This window comes from Mauremys reevesii, linkage group 1 (genome assembly GCF_016161935.1).
Source record: "Mauremys reevesii isolate NIE-2019 linkage group 1, ASM1616193v1, whole genome shotgun sequence".
Classification (NCBI taxonomy): domain Eukaryota; kingdom Metazoa; phylum Chordata; order Testudines; family Geoemydidae; genus Mauremys; species Mauremys reevesii.
Genome location: NC_052623.1, coordinates 321,040,241 through 321,062,763, shown reverse-complemented (window position 1 = coordinate 321,062,763; position 22,523 = coordinate 321,040,241). Strand labels below are relative to the sequence as shown.

General features: G+C 39.1%; 1 protein-coding gene across 1 annotated transcript in view; it reads left to right on the top strand.

Moving 5' to 3' along the window:
- GRM8 (glutamate metabotropic receptor 8) overlaps positions 1-22,523 on the top strand; it is a 485,373-nt gene that overhangs the window by 282,812 nt on the left and 180,038 nt on the right. The gene's annotated exons all lie outside the window — the stretch shown is intronic.

The window sequence follows — 22,523 nt, the reverse complement described above, 5'->3', positions numbered from 1 at the left end:
AATAAATAATAAATACAGTTGAAAATCCCCCCCCCCCGGCCGCAGGATTCTAATTAAATCATTTAAAAGCTGGTGAAAATAAATCTGCCTTTAATTTAAATAAGGGAAAGGTAATTAGTTAGTAGGCAATTGGTTCTCCTTGAGAAATAACTGTGAGTTATAATCTTGCATTGGCAGGGGGATGGGCAGGTGACCTAATGTGCCTTTTCCAATCTATACTATCAATGGTTCTAATATCACTATGGACAGCCACCCAAAATGATACAGTTCAGAAATGAAGATACAAGGAGACTTGGATGAGTTGACAACAAGATGAGCAGGAGTCAGTAATTCACAAAGCTAAACTGAATCCTGTTTTTGAAGGTCCTGATAGGTCAACACAACACTTTATAACTAATGAAAAACATGACTGAAGTTAGGGTCACATAATTGAACTTCTTAGAGTCAGAGGGATAAGGTGGGTGAGGTAATATCTTTCATTGGACCAATTCCTGTTGGTGAGAGAGACAAGCTTTTGAGTTTACACAAAGCTCTTCTTCAGGTCTGGGAAACTTACTTCAATTTTCAAAACCCTGCCACTTCTGTGTGCCTGTCACAATTTCCAGAATGTGTGTTACATTATCAGAGTGAGTATACTAATTTACCGTATTTTATGTGAAAAAGCCACTGCGATGATTTGAGATATCGATCTGTATAATTCATGGGTGAGATTAGGAACTCTTGTGGGAGAGTTGGAGGTAGGAGTGTGATTCTCACTTCAAGAAGATGTACTCAGGTGCATTCTCATCGAGCTAGTGCACTAAAAATAATAGTGTAGTCAGGGTAGCACGGGCAGTGGTGAGCTAGTTGCCTGATGTACAGACCTGCCAGGACCCTGGGGGTATGTATTCTGGGTGGCTAGCCTGCACCACAGCTATACTACTATTTTTAGCACGCTAGCTCAATGAGAGCTAGTTCAAGTATGTCTAGTTGAACTGGGGATCACCCTGTAGCTTCAAGGGTAGACAGTAGCTTATGGATCTTTATCAAGCTGCACACACTCCATTTTGAATGTTAAGGCTAGTGTCTGTCTTTTTGTGCTTTTGCCTTCATGTTCAACTGAAGTTCTGAAGGTGGATGGTAAAGGGCTAACAAAAGAGGTTCGTTGACTTAAATGCTTGACCATTGAAATGTAATCACTCTAGACAAAAGGCCAGCTCCTGCCCAGTGGAACTAGTTTGGAAGGAGAGAGGTTGCCTAGCAATGAATTCTGCTGTTGACTGACCAGGAGGCCTCCTGACAGAGGACCTGGAAGGTTATGAAAGGAGAGGAGCTGATCTCTTTGGCCATTTTCACTAGCTCAAGCCGAGAGGAGCTGCATGTAGGAGCCTGATGAGGTAGAAGGAACTTTGCCTTCTGGAACACAGGTGGATCCCCAGGGATTCCAAAAGGAAGAGTGAACTAGAGTGAGGGGCGTTGTGTTCAGGATGTTTCATGTTTTCTACATGATCTGTGCTCTGTTGTGATTTATCTGTTAAGTAAAGAACGGTGGTTTTAGAATTCTGTGCAGAGTGTCTTTATGAGACACTTATGTACCCCCTGATACTTTGAGGTAGGTTACACTTAACACGTGGCCAACCGGATAAACCAGAAGTGTCACATGTTTAGGTAGAGTTCTGGGAGAGGGTGTGTTTAAGCTACAGAGCTATCTTGGAGGTCACTGCTGGTCCTGAGGGCTTACGGGTATAGACTGGAAGTTGGTTTGCAGAATATGTGCCAGAGAGTCCAAGGGAGGAAACAGTGATTCAGCCTGCTGAGACCAAGGGAAGCTTACCTGTGACAACCATGTAGCTTTCTCCTCATCCCCATGCCCCTAAAATATCCTTACCTTTGACATACTGGGAAGAATAGCACACTAGTTAGAGTATTAAGTTTTTTCTAAAATGACAATTGATATATTTCATTGACACCATAAAAAGTGGTCGAGTAAAAATAACCAAGCAAGGGTTGCCCTTCATATGTCACTTATAGTCCTTTGGTCCTGGTAAATCTTTCAAAGAGCCATTGTTATCAACTTTACGAAGATAACTGAGCACTAAGCCTCCATCACATAGCAAATTATATTTAGGTGTAATTGATTTAATGACCTGACATTGCTGTAAGGAGCTGAAATTATTTTCCCTGGGACGTAATGGAGGAAAAGGTTTACCTAGAGGGCAAAGCTGTGAAAATTGAGAAATCCCTGTTAATCTTAACTTTGACTAATGTTATGTGCCAAGCAGTTAATAACTTAAGTCTTCGTTTTTTTAGAGGAATCTCTCTCTCCTGCTCTTTTTCTCATTCTCGCTTATTCTTTTTGGACCAAAGAAGTTGAACTCCCGCAAAGTTTTGTCAGAAGATTTGGAGGGCTGGAAGCTGAAGATACTTGAGCAATAATCAGGACCAGCTGAATTACGTGCTGATTAGAAGGGTTATTTGCTATAAGACGTGCAAAGGACTGAATTTGATGTTTAGTGTATTGTAGACGATGGACGGGAATTGTGTCAAAAGGAAAGTCAGGGGAAAGTGCAACTAATGAGCCAAGTAAATAATTCCAACATAGTTGCACTATATCCTTTCAAGAAGGCACTTTGCTTACCTCAGTAAAATGAAATCTTTCATTATGAGGAGAAATGCAAAGGAGCATAGTAAATAACACCAATGAATGCCTGTCTTTAGAAATCCAGTTTCTCTTGATTGAGTTCTCAGGAGTTGGCAGACATGGAACATATAGCAGGAAGGGACCATTAGTGTTATGCCACCTACAGGATATATTTTGATTTACCAGGAAATAGATAGTAAGGGACAGCTTCTGGCCACGACTATGCCAGTAGAAATCCATTTACTTCAGTAGAATTACTCTGGGTTTACATTTGTGTAACTGGAGCATCTGGCCCCGAATTCTACATGGACAAACTACAAATCTTAACAATATGCTGTTTAGACAGGAAAAAACACAATCCTCAATTGGTAAATTCTTTCCTTCACAGGAACATTCTGGAGCAGTTATTCATTGGGATACTTAAGCAAAACATTGGTTAAATCTACTTTTTCATAAAGAGCCACTTTGAGATCAGTTCAGAATGATTTTTGTTACATGAAAGAAGTTTAGTGCTTTTAAATGTAACAAGATTAAATACACCTTCTGCTTTAGTACTGCAGCTAATATATTAATTGATCCTGCAATTCATAAACATGCTAACTTCCACTTACTGTAATGGGAGTCATATGCATCTAACCAAATTTGCTGAGTTTGGTGTCAAGGAATTACAGTTATAGGAGTTCCTGAAGCAAGATCTACTTCTGTTTCTGGCTTGACCAACCTTTTGACTTAGCCTTCAGGACAAAACAAACAAACAAACAAAAAGCTTAATTGAATTGGGTTCCTTCAAACTGGAAGTATTAATTTGAGTGTCATAATGAAGATGAGAGGAAAGCTCACTATTAGTAATAATGATGAGCATTATAAAATATAATTGGACTGGGATGATTATTAAAGGCTAAAAATTCTTACACATGGCACCTTCTGGATTAGGTGCCAAACGTGGCTAGTAAGTACATGTTGCTGTGATTTCAACTGCTGTGTTGCCTAATCCATGATAGAAGAACTACACCAGCTTGGCTGTGAGCTTGTTAGGTTCCATACTGATGCACAGTAGAGGCTAGGCAGCACTTTGATGTGATTGAGATCAGCAAGGAAACCCCAGGTGGTGCAGGGCTTCACAATTTCTCCTTCCTAATATTTTGTAAAGCTAAGATCATGCTTATTCCAAAACTTTACTGGCTGAATATAAACTTTCTCAGCCAGCCTAAGGAGATGATTCAGCCATGTGGGGGTGTTGGTGCCCAAATCATTTCATTAGTCTGGTTGAGAAATTTTAAGTCTCTTGCAAAGTGTGTCAATCTCCTTATATTCCCCAGAAATTATGTGTGTGTGGATGGTGGTGGGGGTGGGGGTGTTGGGGGAGAAGGAGAATGATAGCCTGTGAAGGTTGCAAAGACATCTTCTTTCATTGCGGCATTGTGAGGATTGTTGAATATATCATTCAGTAGATCATCACTTTTTCTTAAGGTCTTGAATAAATCCTCCCGTGACATGTTCGTAATGATGGGTTTTGGCTTGGACGATATTCTATAGACTATGTTTTTTTAAGGAGCCTTTTAGCTCTAATATTGGCATGTTTTCAATGAGTTTCCACTCCAATACCAAGGGATTGTTCATAGGTGAGAAATCTGAAGTTCAGCAAATCCAAAGTATAGCGCTTCTGCTTAAAAGGACGCTGCCAAGTTCAGACCAAAAATTAGGTTTACAAAAATTATTATGAAAGATGTAATAAAATAAAAAAAAAAATCAGTGCCGATGTTTTTTAAACATTTAAACATTATCCTGCAGAACTGCGAACATACACAAAATGCGTGAAATCCTGGCCCCATTAAAGTCACCAGCAAAACTTCCCAATGACTTAAAAAGGACAGGGTTTCATTCAATGGTGTTGTGGTGGTGCTGAGAACCAGAGTGTGAAATTGATTAATCCAGTTTCGCCATCCAGTCTTAGTGAAGTGCAAAGATAAAACAGCGTAAATGAAGATAATGAAATTAGTTTCAAAAGTATGTCTACCTTTATTATCATATTAAAATAGGTAAACTATTCTTTTAGATATTTCTGATTCTTTTATTTTTTGGTCACTAATCTATAAACATTGATGGGCTGGTTGATGGATTGAGAGGAAAGCATAAACATAGGCCAAATCTTAAACTTGTGTGAATCAGTTTAATTCCAGCTTGAACTAGCTGAGATGCCCATGTCACCTGTGAGTGAAATGTTACAATTACTGTGAGGCACGGCTGCAGAATTATAGTTTAGTCAAGGTGCTGTGTGAGGGCCCAGTCCTGAGAGGCGCTTAAACTCCTCTTGGCTATAGTGGGAACCAAAGTCACTCAACACTTTGCAAGGTCAGGCCCTAAGGTTTTAGTTACAGAATTCTTTTTCTTTTGCAACTGTTCACTGTTTTCCATGCAGACACAGAATTGTGTGTTGCTAACTGCTACTGTCAGTTGTCACCAGGACTCTGCAATGCGGTGTACAGCATCTGTACATACTAAATCCCAGTGTCAGTGAACACAAATAGCTGGAGATTTTTGTTCAAAAGTAATATTTGATAGCTTTTAAAAAAGAAACTGTAAATCAATTATTTTTAATTAATAAAACAATCACCGTAATAGGTACTGTTCCATTGTTTATTGGGAACCTGGTATCACTCTCAGAATAAGTGTCTTCAGTTAAATTATAGTGTTTGTTAACTTAAACTTACTCTGTCCCTATGAGGGAAATTAATCTTTGTCACTGGGGAGAGTTACCCTGGAGATCAGGAAAACTGACACTAACCAGTTGGGACTAGTAGTAATCCCATGCTGGGCAGAAGGTCTAAGAGAAGACAGTCTACAAGGTTAATGTGCTGGTTCTTCAAGGCAGTTTCCTAGCAGAAAAATATGTAGATAATTAACTCAGCCGGTGCCACGGGCTGTTTTATGTATCTAGTGTCATTATGATGACAAAAAGAGACTAAACAGATTTTCTCTTTTGAGACTCCTTGCTCTTGTGAATTATGGGAGTTCAAATAAAAAAAATTGCAGTAAATTTTAATCCAACAAAACATCAGCAGAGCAGGAACAATTAGCTGCTTCTGTCTGGTCAAATGTCTTTGTTTTCTGACACCATCTGAACTGGCAGGTTGGCCTCATGTTCTTCTGTCACAGATCCAAAATCACCAAAGTAGCAGCAGAAGCTGAAGTAGAACAAATGGACACAAACAGATTTAACATTTTTTTTTAAATTAACCCTCCTCTCCCAAACCTATGGGCCAGATCCTTCATTTTGTTACTGTTGTGGGCTGGGTTAAACCTTGTCATTGTGAATTGAGTGCAACTTCTGCCTTTTATTCAGGAGAAATGTAAAGAGGTGCTTAAAACAGAGTCACATGGAAAAACTTGAGTTAGAAGCTGAACCATCTGGCCCAAGGGGTTTCAAATGCAAGGGCTATGCCTTTGATTGGTGGAACTGTTTGTATCTCTGGGTATGTCTACATTGCAGCTCAGAGTTTGCTTCCCAACTGCAGTAGACAGACACACCAGCTCTAAAACACACTAAAAATAGCAGTGTAGCTGGGCGTAACATGGGCAGCAGGTTGGGCTAGCCACCTGAGTACAAACCCAGGACACCCTGACGTACCTGGGTGGCTAGCCTGAGCTTCCGCCTGGCTACACTCCTATTTTTAGTGCAATAGCTCAAGTGGAGCTAGCTCGTGTCTGTCTACCCAAGCTGGGAAACATGCTCCCACTGTAATGTAGATGTACCCTATCTGTAGGTGAGACAGAAGCAGAAAGAAAGTCAAGCAGACAGTAACAGAAGTAGTGTAATGTGGCCATGAAAGAAAAGTATTTAGGCATACAGTGCAAGGGGAAAGAGGCTAGGACCTGTGACCAAGGACACTGTTGCCCATTGTTTGATTTCTCCTGTGTTTGGTCTATTACAGGAGTGGGTGGGTGAGGTTCTGTGACCTGCAATTTGCAGGTCAGACTAGATGATCATGATGGTCCTTTCTGACATTAAAGCCTTTGCGTCTGTGAGACTTTGTACGTAACGAAGCAAAAATACATCAAAGAAATACCTGACTCTCACCAATTCATCTCCTAACTGGAACAACCTATAAGTCCCAAAATTTTGGCTAGCCACTCAGGTCAAAAGGGGTAACATTAAGCTGGTGTGAATCCATTGACTTAAAAGGAGTGCCATAGAATCTATCAACTTTAAGGAAATAAGAAATAAAGAGAAATATTAGAACAATGCAAAGGGTTCCTAGGGGCTACAAACGTCATGCAAAGGTGGTTAACATATTTTGTTTCTTAAACATACAATCATTTTGCTGACAACCCTCAGGTATGGAGTCTCACAAGACTGAATCTTATCTGTCCTATTTATTATATATGCGAGGTTGCTGAAGGAGATTGTGAGATGCATTGGATTACAATGCCACCATTGCTTTCACTCAAGTGCAGATAGTGTTGAACAAATGTCTGAGAGAAACTGGGATCTGGATGAAAAACAGGCTAAACTCTACCTCGTAAGGCAGAAGCAATCTTAATCAGTGAGTGGAGGCACTTAAGGTCCTAATAGGAATGTGACAAATTAAGAAGCACTTTTAGCAGTCATATTCCAATCTTCCTGGGTATTTTCTGTTTAGAGCCCATCCCAGTGCTACATCAAAATCCTGTGTTTCAGAACAGACCTCCGCAGCCCCGTCTTTCCCTCACTGGAAAGTTACTCAAATTATGTTTTATGTTATAATAGAATTACAACAGGCTCACTTCAGATTAATCAGTAACACAGAATTTGTTTCCCCTGGGATCCATCTTTAAAATGAATTTCTCTGGACCGAATGTGCAGGACATCTTTACTGGTATTTATCAGCTACAGTGAAACCCAGACCCAGTTCATCTACTATAATTGTTTCCCAAACCTTTTGCTCAGTTCCCAGATGTCCAGTCTTTATATACAATTTTTAGATTGGTACAAGCTCCTTGCTACTGTCTCCATATGAAACCAGCTCAATATTAGAACCTCTACCACATTTTTTTGCAGATCTGATATAATTATTGTTATATTTGAGCCACAGTCCACTCTAGGTGTGCATTTTAAAGATCAAATTTTAAACTGCAATATTCCCACTGTTTCTATTTAAGGATCCTCCTGCCATGCTCCCATTATCCTTATTTAACCACCTAGTTTTAAGCAAAATTTAAGCAACCCTCAAGTGTTGCTCTTTTAGTATGATGTCAGCCTGTTTCCTGAACTGGGTGAGAGTACTTTGACCCTTAATGTAGATACAATACTCTTTTGTTTCTCTCTCAGTCAGTTCATTTGAGATATAATATTAATTGTTCAAATAAGCCTCCCAGAAAGATTTCCCTTCAAATTGAGTATGCTTCTGTATTATATGAATAGGGAAAGTCTGATCTCTCCCTTCTGGGAGCCTCTGTTCTATTGACTTTAAGAATGGTATGTAGACTTCTGAATTTCCTGCCCAGGCATTTTTCCAGGCCCTTAAATCCTATCATTAGCAAGTTTCAAGCTGATTTGGCTCTTGTCCATAACATGGGAAACTCTATTGTCTATGGTGGTCAACCTCTCCAGTTCATTTTACCAGATCAGCCTGGACATAGTGTAACTGTAATCCCATGCCTTCTTGCACAGTTTGACTCTGGATGGTTCTGCTATGGTTCTGCTAAAGCTGCTTTGCTCTTGTTGTAATGAACGGCTCATGCATCAATAGCAAACCAAGAATTATTTCCTGAAAATTGTTTGGCAAATAATTTCAAAAAAATAATTTTGAGCCAGATTCTGCCATCCTTACTCAAGTGGAGTAGTTCCTTCCTCATGTGGTCCCATTCATTTTAATGGGATTATTTGTTATGCAAGGTGTTACTGAAAAGGCAAAATCCTCACCTGTGTAAACTGGCATAGCTCCATTCACTTCACCAGCAGAGTATCCGGCTCCTGGTGATTAAGAGTGGCAGAATCTGGAACTTTGAGAAGAAATCTTTGGCTCCCAAAGAGTTTGTGAACAGAAAGAGAAAAAAAATTCAGAGACTATATTTACAATGTATTTTTATCCAGTTCTGGGACATAGACCAGACATATTTAAGCTTAACATCCTACTTCATATTTCCACAATGCTAATAATAGGATTTATGATTTCCTTTTTATAGAAATGCACAAATGTGTAATAAAACAACTTTGTTTTGTTTAACTAACCATCAACATACACACTTTTAACATCCTTCGTGTCAAATATTTTTGTCATTTTTTATCTGTTGTAAGCAATGGTGATATTAACTAAATAATGATAGCCAGTAATGAGTTGGTCTATCAGTAAATAAAGCAAATGATTTTTCCAGCCATGGTCTGATTTTGCAGTTGCTACCAGATAATTCTCCCATTAAGATATACGTGAGGATGCCACTTAGGTTTCATTGAGATTAATTCCTCCAGAGTTTAGTCATATAACATCTATAGTCAGTAGTTCACCAAATGGCTTTTCAAATATATTTAATTCAACTGGTAGACCAGTTGAAAATATTATTAAACCTGTTTAAATGACATGCCTTTCTTAGAGTCATGACACTGAAGGAGTTAATATCATCGACAGAAAATGGCAGTATGGCCTTTCCATTTTAACTTGACTGAATGAGTTGCAATACCTGATTGTTGCTGTAATAACTTCATCTTGTGAAAAAAAAATTTCATTTTATTCAGGCTTGTTAGAGGTCACATGCTAAATAGGAAATCTCTTTTTTCTTCATGCTTTGCTAGATATATATGTTTAAAAAGTGTGGTGTTTGTTATATTCCATGGAGTTTTTCTTATAAATTAGCTTCCCCAGAACATTAACCTGTACATCTGGATGCTGTTACTAATGAAAAGAGCACTAGCCCCCAAACTGCAGATTTCCAGTTGTCTGTCAGGGCAGTGAAGATAAAGAGTCTAAAGAGACTATACATTTATAGCATGGAAGCTGGCTGGTACTTTCTAGTAGTTTCATTGTGTTGCCTAGTTTGCAGGACTGTAATTATAAACTGATTACAACTAGGAAAAATGTCTCAGTTGTTCTCGACCCTGAATAGTAATTACTGTGTTATTGTGTTTCACTCCCATCCCTTTCTGCTGTTCTTTCTGAACATTACTAGACCTATTTTGGGCTTTACTGTAGCTTTGAGGAAACTGAAATTACAAAATAAGTATAATCTGGCTGACATGTTTACATGGATGATTGTATTGTGAATTACATATTAGTTATATATCTATATCTAAACATACATATTCATTAGAATTGAGGGTGTTAAGTGAGAGAGTTGCCAAAACTTCTCTGAGCTACCCTATTTCTAGGTTTTTTTTTATTGTACTGTATTTGAATTTATTTGAATTTCCATCACTTCTCTCTCTTTCTTTCTCTCTGGGCCTCTGATTTAAAAACAAACACTCAAGAAAATGAAGACATTGTTCCACTGTCTTGCATTGCAAGAGAAGGCAGTTTCTTCATCTCTCCTGAAAATTAGAGTTCTCAATATGACATTGCAGACATGGTCACAATAGTGCAGTCTGAGAGCTATGAGGACAGATCCACAGCTGGCGTAAATCAGTCTAGGACTATTTACTTCAATAGAGCTGGGCTGATTTACTCCAGCTGAAGAGCTTTGCCTTGACAAATGCAAGTGTTCAAAGATCATGAATCGGATCCTCAAAAAAAAATCCTTCTGTTTTTTAATTTCCTTCTTCTCGCCAAGATGGAGTAATTATGCCAATGGGAGAGCGCTCTTCCTTCGGCATAGTGCATCTTCACCAGATGCACCACAGTGGCACAGCTGCATTGGTGCAGCTGCACTGATGTAGCACTGTAGTTGCTTGTAGACTTGTAGACTTGCCCCTAGTTGTCTTTTTCTCTTACTTTCATTTGGCTGTCTAACTCTTGTCACCTGTATTGCTGAGCCCCATGGTTTGTTTTCCAAAGCTGGATTAGCTATCATGGCTGAGACTACTTTGCTTCTTTCTATCACAGCAGGTGTGGGGCTTAAAGTCAGCATTCTCCTGATGCAACAGACAGGAACAGAGAATTCTGGGGCATAGCAGTGGCAGCTGGCCAGTAGAAGAAAACAAGCTTAGGATTTCTCTGGTTGCTAGAGACAGCTGGAATAGGTGATCCCGCAGTGGGAGTTCAGGGAGCAGGACCAAACAGGATGGAAAGCTAGAATGGTGGGAAGTAAAGTGACAGGTGAAAAGAGAAGGTTGGAAATGAGACAAAGTTTCACTTGTTAAATTGGAACATGAACTGTACAAGGTGACATTTTTCTGAGGAGTTCTACAAAAGACTATTAGTAGAAGTAAAATGCATTACATGAAAGTGGCAAGAGAAATTCAAAATGAGATCAGGAACAAGCTGAAAGTTGACTTTTAACCAGATTTTGCTTAGTGTATAGTATCAGACTGACTATAACAAGCTGTCTTTTCCTGCAGACATAAGCATCATAAATTCTAAAGTGGCATGTCCTTTTTCATTTGATTTCTCCATGTATCGGAAAAACCCAGTAGATTGAAGCTGTCCATAAGCTAAGATTGTATGTTTGCCTCAAGTTTATTGTGATATGTACAAGCCACTAAAGATTAGCCTTTTTGGTTCATACTAGCTCTAGAAATCATTGATAAAAATACAGCTCCAATCCAGTAATGCACTGCATACTGGTATAGCAGTTTAAAATGGTGCAGCTGGCTATAACTCATTCTACAAGTACACCTCTACCCGATACAACACGAATTTGGATATAACACGGTAAAGCAGTGCTCCGGGCGGGCGAGGCTGCACACTCCGGTGGATCAAAGCAAGTTCAGTATAACGCAGTTTCACCTATAACGCAGTAAGATTTTTTGGCTCCTGAGGACACCTCGAGGTTAGAGGTGTCTTGTTGGTATCAATATGCAAAATGTAACACTGTAGGTACATTGCATCAAGTGAATGATCATACTTCATTTAACAGTATTTTGTGTATTGCACTGATTATTATTATTTATTATTAATAATGTATTTATTTGTCAAAGACTCCTGTTTTGTTAGTCATTAAACAAACCCAGAACTAAAAGACCCGTCCCTGCCTCATACATCTGGGTAATTTAGTTGTATAACTGGTATCAACACCTGTAAATAACCCAGACTTTTTCCTCTGCCAACCTTGCCTTTCCCCATTCACACTAAAGGTAAGGTAAGATTAAACAGAAGCCCCTTGTGTCACCAGGGCCGACTCTAGGGTTTTTGCCGCCCCAAACATGTGCTTGGTTTGCGGGTGCCTTGAACCAGTCCTGCACGTCACAGTCAAATAGTCACCAAACTCAGCTTCTGGTAAACTGTTTAAAGTCCTCTCTCAAGAACACAGTACTGGCAAAGAGCATACCAGTGAGTTGCAATACTGTTTAATTTTAGTAGCAATGCACAAGAGGTGAAAATGCAGTAACAGGCTACAGTGAGGTACAGTTTTAAGTGTTCAGATCATGTGTTATTTGAAGACGTGTTGATCTATGAGCTTCTTATTCAGTGCTGCCTAATTCAGTGCGTCTCAGGCAAATCATTCTCAAATTTGCTGAAGCACTCTGCCAGTGCATCATCGCCAGCCCTGAGAAACACCAACTTGCTCTCTCTATCGTAAACCACATTGTTTCTAGATAATGAGCCTGATTCATCCACATGGGAACAGGGGTTGCAAATTGACCCGCTGTGCCTGAAAGTGACAGCTGTGCCAACGAAGGGAATTCTATACCAAGACAGGGCAGGCAGCAGTACTAAGTGAGGACAGCTTAAATTTATAGCCAAGGCTCCATAAGAGCTCTGCCAGTGGAAACTGCAGGAGATGCACTGAATCAGCACATCTCCTGCTTGCCCTAGCCCTATGCCCTTCCCAGTCAGCCCTAATCACTTTCTGAGTAGTGTTAGCTAGCTCCAGGCCCTTTGGCAGAGCAGCATTTGAGGGTGGTTTGCACTGATATGCACCCATCTGAGCAAAATTTCTTCCACCGGAGGCATGCAGTCTGTGGCACTGAATCAAGTCCATTAGATGTAAGCCAAAAGTATAACTTTAAACAGAGATGGGAAAAAAACCCACCTCTAATTAGAGCTGCAGAGAAATTACAGATTTTCACTTTGTGAATATTCACATGTGAAAAACTGCCTATTTCAAAGTTTTTTGTGAAAATGTGTTAATTTGGATTGGAGATGAGTGATATTTCTCCATTTCCAGCAAAGCAGATGCATTTATTTTTGCTGCAATAAATGATGAAAGCATACCCTGGAATCGTTCACAGCTCTTGTAAAAAAGTTTCCCATTTTAGCCTTCAAAAATTGTCTTCCTTTTTCTGGAAAGCTGAAAAAACAAACAAACAAACAAAAAACCCTCAGTGAAAAGGTAGAATATTTAAATTTTCACAAAAGTGTAGGGGTTTTTTATTTTTATTTTTTATTAGTTGCAACAGCAATGCTGATTTTTTTTTTCCCCACTAAGCTCTAGTTTTTATAAAATATTAAGGTCCTAGAATCAGGAGTGGGAAGATACTGGTGCATAGAGAAGTTATCTTATAAGTGTGTTTATCAGTATTTCTAAAGTATTGTAAATAAATATTTGTAATTTAATAATTTTTATAATTAAGTTACCAGCACCAAATGCTCCTGTTTGTCTCCTGACAAGCACCCATCTTTCCTACTCCCATGTTCGGCTAGAGAAACCCTGGAGGGGAGAAGGAGGACCTAAAGGGACAGTTTGTCCAGGTTCCCCATTTGAGAAGGCCCTCAAGAATGTGGAATTTGAGTTAATGGCTTTGCGACCTGGCACAGAATCACTCAGGTTTGGCCCAGCCGCCTCTCTGTCGACCTGAGTGGCGCTGTGCTTGGTCACAATACCATTCACTCAAATGTGGCTCAGCTGCCCCTCTATCAACAGAGGGGTGGCTGGGCTAAACCTGCGTGGCATTGCAATGCTGGAGCAGGGAGCCAGGCCCAGCCCTGTTGGACAGGAGGTGTTGGTGTGGGGTGAGCATGGGACCAATTCACTTTCCAACCCTCCCCCACCCCATCCCTGAATCTTTCATTGCCATGGCAATTTTTTTAGAAGGATCAGGAGCCTCAGTTTCAGATTCTGCCCCAGTCCTCCAAAACCTCTTTGTGGTCCTGCTTGCAGCTGACCATTTCTTCTTCATCCTCCCTTTGCTTCCTCCTTATAAAACTAACTTTAATCCTCAAGTGCAGAATAAGAGAATTAAATTAGTGCTCTCTCAATCTCTCCCAGTAGTTAGAGCACTCCACTGGGATGTGGCAGTCTCATGGTTCAAGTCCCCCCTCCACCTGAGGGGAAAAAGGGATTTGTACAGGGCTTTGCTGCCACTCAGGTGGTTGCCCTAACCACTGGAGCTATGGGATATTCTGATGTGAGACTTATCCAGTTTCTTCTGTTGAAGCTTTTGCACTGTTTGACCTGGTAGCTTGGGAGTTAGAGCACTCACCTCGGTGGTGGGAGAGTCAGGATCCAGCCCCCTGCTCAACTGAAAGAAAAGGTTATGAATCCCACTGGGGTCTGATTCTGGGATTTAGGTGCCTACAGCAGCAGCTAGACACCTAAGTCCTTTTGTGAATCTAGCTCAGCACTATTGTAGCTGGATTTCTACAAAGGGGATGATCTATATGTAGCTTTGCCATCCATATCTGTTCAAGGTGAACAATATGTATGTACATTTTATGCCTAAAATAGGGAGAAAATACAAGGAGTCTGGCATAACTTATTTCACTTACAGTGGGAAATGGACCCCAAACTACTGAGTAGTTGGTGGAAGGGCACCAGTATTATCGTGAAGTACTGTTAGTCCAGGTGGGACTTAGCATTAAAGCCCACCTGAATATTCTGTCTAGAATCTCTGCAAAACAGAATTGCCTCAGCCAGGTGTAGTCTACTTGAGCTTTGAGGTATTATTAATTAAGGCAGAATCTATTTTTAGATTGTCACAATTCAAAAACTCCTTGGTCATTTCACTTTGTATTTGGTTAAAAAAAAATACCTCACTCCCATGCCAAACCTACCAGTTTTGAGACCAATATTCCCTTTTTGGTAGCTAGTAGGGAAGGGAGATTCAACTTGAGGCTTATAATAGAAACTCAGTTACAGCAACCTAAGTATAGAGTGATTGCTACTACTCCATAATATTTTTAAATATGACAGTTGTGAAACTTGATTCAGTTTTTATTGAAATTTATAACCCTGGGTTGAACTTTTATGTTCATAGAAGTTGCAGCAGTGATAACTGGAGGGCTAAAGAACTGTAGCACCATGATAATATAGATCCACATCAGTCAGATTAATTCAATGTGCATTAAGGCCTGGAATAAAGAAAGAATGAAAGAGACCATGAATCATTAACACTCTTCTAAATGGCCCGTGATATAAAATCTGCAAGACCAAGGCCCTTAATCAGAATGGAGATACAAATCTCTGATTTAAGTGTCTTTTTTTCTAGCTCAGGAATGGAGGAAACAAGATGCGATTCAGTGGTGTTTAAATGATTATGTAAATAGTTAAGAAAGCTGCAAAGGGCAAGGATTGAATTACAAGTACAATTTCACCAAATTTGATGATAGTTAGCTCTTTGACATAATAACTGGAGAAAAACTGTAAATGCCCTCGATGATGTCAAATTTATTTTAGTGCTATAACTCCCTCCTGTGTAATCCAACTTCTTCTTTACTTTATAACCCACTCCTGCAGTGTCTCCTATGGCTTCTGTACACATTTTTGGAGTGAATATGCTGTATCAGGCACAAAGTACAGTAATTCCTACCCTAGAAGTGATCAGTAGAAATATAGCGATAAACTCCAGGGGCACATTCCTTTTGTGAGGAATCTATTGGAGGTATCTTTAGCATTATGCCTATAGCTCAATGGCTACAATTTACTGATAACAAGTACATTTCCATTATTTACAGTTTTATGCACAGGGAAAGATTCTGCTGTTCTTATTTGCAATGAGTAAGTAGTACTTTACTCCCTGAGTAGCTTCCTTGAAGAAGACAGACTGCTGACTACTAATCAATGTGAATAAGAGTGGCATAGTCTGACCCACTGTAATTTCAACAATAGACAATTTATGTGTAATGCACTTCGTAGATTGATTTACAATTGTTCACGCTCAAGACATTGTATCAAACAGATATGGTGATGACAGACTATTATTTGAACACATTTATTATTACTAGAAATAGCATATGCATCATAGTGAATTTCCAATTTACTGATCACCCTTCTTCACTGCATTTCAACAGTTGGTTGGATATGATAGATGCAGGGATTTGGAACACACCAAGGGTTATATTCTCGTTTATTATGATTAAGACTAAATTTTTTTCATGTGACTTAGTAAAAGTCATGAACAGGTCACAGGCATTAAACAAAACTTCATGGAGCCTGTGACTTGTCTGTTACTTTACTAAAAGTAACCCTTGGCCAGGCTAGGCTGGGGGGAGGACTGGAGTCCCATGGAGGGGGAGACTGACAGGCTGAGCCCCCCGCTATGGCAGGGGGCACAGCACCGACTCCAGTGGCCACAGTAGGGGTTGCAGCCATGGGGGGGACACAGCCCTTGCTCCAGAGCTGGCCCATCTGTGGGATAGGGGTGTGCGGCCAGAGAGACGCCAAGGGGCTGGAGTGCGCGTCCCTGGCTGCAGCCCCACCAAGCCCAGGACACCGCAGGGCTGGGGTGCATGGCCCCGGCTGTAGCCTCTGCCAAGCCTGGTCCCAGCTGCAGCCCCTGGTGGAAGCTGCAGAGCTGAGGTGCACAGCCCCAGCTGCATCCTCTGCCATGCCTGGGAAGCCAGGGGCCAGAAGCACTCTGCTCCAGCTGCAGCCCCCAGAGGAAGCCACGGGGCTGGCACTGCAGGGTCCTGATTCCAGCCAGCCCAAGTTGCAGGGCAGGGGCACACAGTCCCACCTACTCCTCCTGAAGCTCTAGAAGTAACGGAGGTCTGGCAAAGTGACGGAATCCATGACTGCCGTGACTTCCATGACTAAATCCTAGTCTTAATTATGATCAATCTAATCAGTGGTTTAGTGTTTTGGGGCTGCAATTAACAATGAAGGCAGATAACTAGAAAAGGGGAAACCTTCAGAGAGTCTTAGAAAGTGAAGAGAACCTGAAAAAAAATGATCACGTCACTGATGAGACTTGAATTCCTGTTGATTTCTACATGATTACAAAATGTGAAACTGTTAATAATGTCACAGACAGTATTAAAACAATAAAAGCTATGTGTCTAGAAGTACGCTAAGTTAACTAAACTACTGTATATACTGCTGACTAGAACTGATCAAGAATTTTTCAACAGGACTTTTTTATTGGAAAATGTTAATTTATCAAAATGAAAACTTTTTGAAGGAAAGGTTGGTTTTGACCAAATTTTCAGCTTGAACTTTTGAAATGGTTGAAACATTTCATTTTGACATTTTTTGAAATGAAAAAATCTGTTTTTCTGATTTCAAATGACATTTGGTTTTGAAATTTAAGCTAAAATAAAGAAAATAGTCAAAATAGAAATGAAAAGTTTCAAAATTACCCAAGGGAAACATTTTGCTTGACTTGAACTGATTTTAATATTAGGTTCTTAAATATTTTTGAGATTTTGACTTTTTATCCTGATTCAGTATAGGGAAAATGTTTGAAATCTCAAAAATGTTCACAGGATGGGAAAAACATTTCCTGCCCTGCTCTACTGTGAAGTGTCTCACAGTCTATTATTTGGTGGGATAGCACAAGCAGGCACAATCTCTAAAAAAATAAAAGTAACAGCAGACACAAGTTCATTAAATCAAAGAACAACATCTACTGATTGATGGAGAATACTCAGTCCGTTCACATCCTTCTGCTTGCATTGCGGTTACTTTCCCAACTTTCCCTCTCAACGAGTCAGGAAAAAACAAATTCAACCCTTAACTTCCTCTCAGAATTGCTCCTTATTTGGCACCCTTCCTGTGTGAAGGAACCAGCACTTTTAGAGGCTATTTGTGAACTTAGTCACCCACTCAGGCAACATGCTAACTCTGTTATGATATATTCTGTTAGAAAAAGCAAACAAAATTATCATCACCTTAATATCTGAACAACTTAATATGCTAGCCTACATTATATTATTTAGTCCAAGTTGTATTTGCTTTGTTATCTATATTAAGATAAAGTTCTGCAGTCCAATTGAGTTCTATGGGAATTTTGCCTGAATATGCAGTGCAAGATCACAAACTGTAGAGCTTGTTAAGGAAATCATTAAAAAATTCTGCTGCAAGATTTATAGTGTTGTATTCTTTCATTAAGGCTCTATTATATGTAGAAAGATGCCCTGTAGACCTTAGTTTCTAGCTACAAATGAAAATGTTGTAACTTGATACCCATGGCTAAATAAAAACAATGTTTGATAATAATGACTACTAAAGGTGTGACTTTTTTGTGGGTGGTTGCCATATTTATAGCATTGACGATATGCACCATTTTACAGCTATACATTAACATTTACTTTTGGGAAGTACAGCATAATCAAATTTTACAGCCAATTAAGTTGATGAGTCACTGTCATCTTTGGAAATTACTGTTTTAGATGTTTGAGAATGCTAGAAAGGGAAAACTGGTGAAAATCTCAAGAAGAATGACCTGCACATAAACCTGATTTGCAATTTTCCTCTTGCACTTAATTATGGAAAGCATAGAGCTTTGGTGTAAAATATTTGGTTTAAGAGCTACTTGCTAAAGGTCTTTAGCATCTTTGAAACAGAATAATCCCGTTATGTCATTCTCCCACCTTTTAATTAAGAAAATGCATAAAGTACTACTAAAATAATAAAACTGTTTCTAAATTTATGGTGGTAAAGTGATTTATGACCACATATTTATGAGGAATAAAAATGAAAGATTATAGCAAATAGTGGCTGTTTATATAAATCTCATGTGCACTGATGAGAAACTAGATCTCTGAATAATGAGCATTCATAATCTAAGATAGGGGAATTGGACTACATATTTTTCTTTAATTGTTTAGCAAAAAGAAAGTTTGCTGTTTGCACATTTGTGCCATTGATTTACTTGCATAAATGTTTGTGAATTTCAATGTTTTATGCCAAATGTGCATGCTTGACTATTTGCAAGGAAGACCTTGTAAACTCATCCAGTCAGAGAACAGGTGAAATGCCATGTGATTTACCCCTCAAATCACTAAGTAACACAGCTTGGAAAATGTCTATCCTATAGCTTACAATCAATCCAAAATGTACCCAAATATGTATGTTATTTCAAAGAACTAGTACCTTTGCAGAAATTGCAATGTTCTCACTAATATTCCATTAGTAGATAAAGAAGGTAGTGAGCTGGTTTTCAGAGGTACTGGGTACCCACATTACCCACAGAAGTCTATTGGCTTACTGAATATGCTGGTAATTAACAGATCTGTGGATGAAATCTTGGCCCCACTGAAGTCAGCGGGAGTATTGCCATTGATGTCAGTAATCCACCCTGGTATATGGTGAAATTCTAATTCCTTTGATGTCAATGGCAAAATTTCAATAGACTTCATGACATCTTGATATCTACTTAAGTTAACTAATTTTCCCTTCCATTTTTTGCTAATTCTTGCTTAAAATATCAATCTTTTTCTAAGACATAGAAATCATAGAAATATAGGACTGGAAGGGACCTCAAAAAGCCATTTAGTCCAGTCCACTGCACTGTGGCAGGACTAAGTATTATCGAGACCATCCATGACAGGTGTTTGTCTATCCTGTTCTTAAAAACCTCTAATGACGGAGATTCCACAACTTCCTAGGTAATTTGTTCCAATGCTTAACTACTCTTACAGTTATGAAGTTTTTCCTAATGTTTAACCTAACTCTCCCTTGCTGCAGTTTCAGGTCATTACTTCTCGTCCTGTGCTCAGTGGTTAAGGAGAACAATTTTTCATACACTTCTTTATAATAACCGTTTACACATTTGAAGACTATTATCACATCCCGCCTCAGTCTTCTCATCTCCAGACTAAACAAACCCAGGATTTTTCACTTTTTCCTCATTGGTCATGTTTTTTAGACCTTTAATCATTTGTGTTGCTCTCCTCTGGATTTTCTCGAATTTGTCGATATCTTTTCTGAACTGTGGTGCTCAGAACTGGACAAAATACTCCAGTTGAGACCGTATGATTGCTGAGTGGAGTGGAAGAATTCATTCTTGTCTTGCTTACAACATTCCTGTTAATATATTACAGATTGATGTTTGGGTTTTACAGTATTATACTGTTGACTCATATTTAGTTTGTGATCCATTATAAACCTCTGATCTTTTTTTGCAGGACTCCTGCCTAGGCAGTGACTTCCCATTTTGTATTTGTGCAATTGAGTATTCCTTCCTAACAGTAGCACTTTGCATTGTCCTTATTGAATTTCATCCTATTTATTTCAGATCATTTCTCTAGTTTGTCAAGATAATTTTGAATTCTAATTCTGCCCTCCAAAGTACTTGCAATCCCTCCCAGCTTGGTGTCACTCACAAACTTTATACATGTATGCTCTATGCCATTATTCAAATAATTTGTGAAGCTATTGAATAGAACTGGATTTCAGACAGATCCCACCTGGACCCCACTCAATATTCCCTTCCAGCTTAATTTTGAACCATTGATAACTATACTCCGTGTATGCTTTTCCAACCATTTTCACACCTACCTTATAGTAGGTTTGTTTAGGCTATATTTCTCTGGTTTGTTTGTGAGAAGGTCATGTGACACAATATTGAACGCCTTACTAAAGTTGAACTATATCACATCTGCTGCTTCCCCTCATCCACAAGGCTTGTTACCTTGTCAAAGAAGGATATTAGGTTGGTTTGACATGATTTGTTCTTGAAAAATGCATGTTGACTGTTACTTATCACCTTATTTTTTCTACGTGCTTAGAAACTGATTGTTTGTTTCCTCCGTTATCTTTCTGGGTACCAAAGTGAAGATGACTGTTCTATAATTCCCTGGATTGTCGTTATTCCCCATTTTATAGATAGGTACTATATTTGCCCTTTTCCAGTCCTCTGAGATCTTTCTCATCCTCCATGAGTTCTCAAAGATAATCGCTAATGGCTCAGAAATCTCTTCAGCTAGATCACCAAGTATTCTAGGATGCATTTCAGCAGCTTCTGCATATTTTAAGACATGTAACTTGTCTAAGTAATTCTTAATTTGTTCTTTTCCTGTTTTATCCTTAGATGCTATCCCATTTACACTGATGTTCACTATGTTAGTCGTCCAATCAGTGCTAACTTTTCTGGTAAAAACTGAAACAAAAAAGGCATTTAATGCTTTGGCCATTGCTGCATTTTCTGTTATTGTCTTTTCCTCCTCACTGAATAATGGGCCTACCTGTCTTTGGTCTTCCTCTTGTTTCTAATGCATTTATAGAATCTTTTCTTGTTACCCTTTATATTCCTTGCTAGTTTGATCTCTGTTTGTGCCTTGGTCTTTCTAGCTTTATCCCTACTTGCTTGTTTATATAATATATATATTCATCCTTTGTATTTTGACCTAGTTTCCACTTTTTGTATGACTCTTTTTTGAGTTTCAGGTCACTGAATATTTTTTGGTTAAGTCAGGGTGGTCTCTGACCATACTTCCTATCTTTCCTTCTCATTGGGATAGTTTGCTGTTATGCGCTTAACAATATTGCTTTAAAAAACAGCCAATTCTCCTGAATTCTTTTTTCCCTTAGACTTGTTTCCCATGGGCTCCTACCTGCTAATTCTCTGAGTTTGCTAAAGTTGGCTTTCTTGAAGTCCATTGTCTTTATTATGTTGTTTTCCCTCCTACCATTCCTTAGAGCTGGGGTGCTGAAACAATTTGTATAGTGGGGATGCAGAGAGCCATTGAACCAAACTGTAAACCCTGTATATGATGGAAACCACTTCAAGCCAGGAGGTGCATCAGCACCCCCAGTACCCCTTGTTCCTACCACCTGTGCCTTGGAGTCATGAACTTCATGACCACTTTCACCCAAGCTGCCTTCCACTTTCAAATTCTCAACCAGTTCCTCCCTGTTTCTCAGAATCAAATCTAGACTAGCCTCTCTCCTAGTTGCTTTCTCCACCTTCTGAAATAAAAAATTATCTCTAGTGCATTCCAAGAACTTGTTGGATAATCCATGGTCTGCTGTATTATTTTCCCCACAGATGTCTCAGTCGCTGAAGTCCCCCATCACCACCAAGTCCTGTGTTTTGGATGATTTTGTTAGTTGTTTAAAAAAAACTTCATCCACCTCTTGTTCTCGGTTAGGTGTGCTCTGCCCATCCTAACCACCCATACCTCAAGCTACTTCATGTGACCCATGTGTGGCAATCATTTGGTCTGAATTTTTTTCTATGGAAAATAAAAGTTTATGAGAAAAAGAAGCAAATAAATTAGAATAAGATACATGATTCTTAATTTGAGGAATAATTTAGTGTTAAATATAAGAAAAAGACCTCAAAATAGGCTTTCTTAAACACAGAGACAGATGGCAGCAGCACTTGGCAAATATTCACCTTCTTTTCAACATGTTTAAATAATGTTTATCAAACAATAGATGTAGATAAAAATCAAGGTATTCACTAAATTTCATTTAAACCAGAATGGCAGGCTCCTGTAAAAGTGTCCTATAAATAACAGTAACCAGCTGTTCAATGAGAGTCAGTAAGCCAGAAAGAGAGATTTTGGAAATACAAATCTCTATATTTTTTTCTATTTTTCTCATAATCAAATATTTTCTCCTCTTTCCCAGCCCAGAACGCAATATACAGTTTATAAACCTGGCTTAGTAAATAATGATTAGAGGTAAAACCAGATGGCCATATTTTATCTTGTTTCTTGTGTTCCACTGA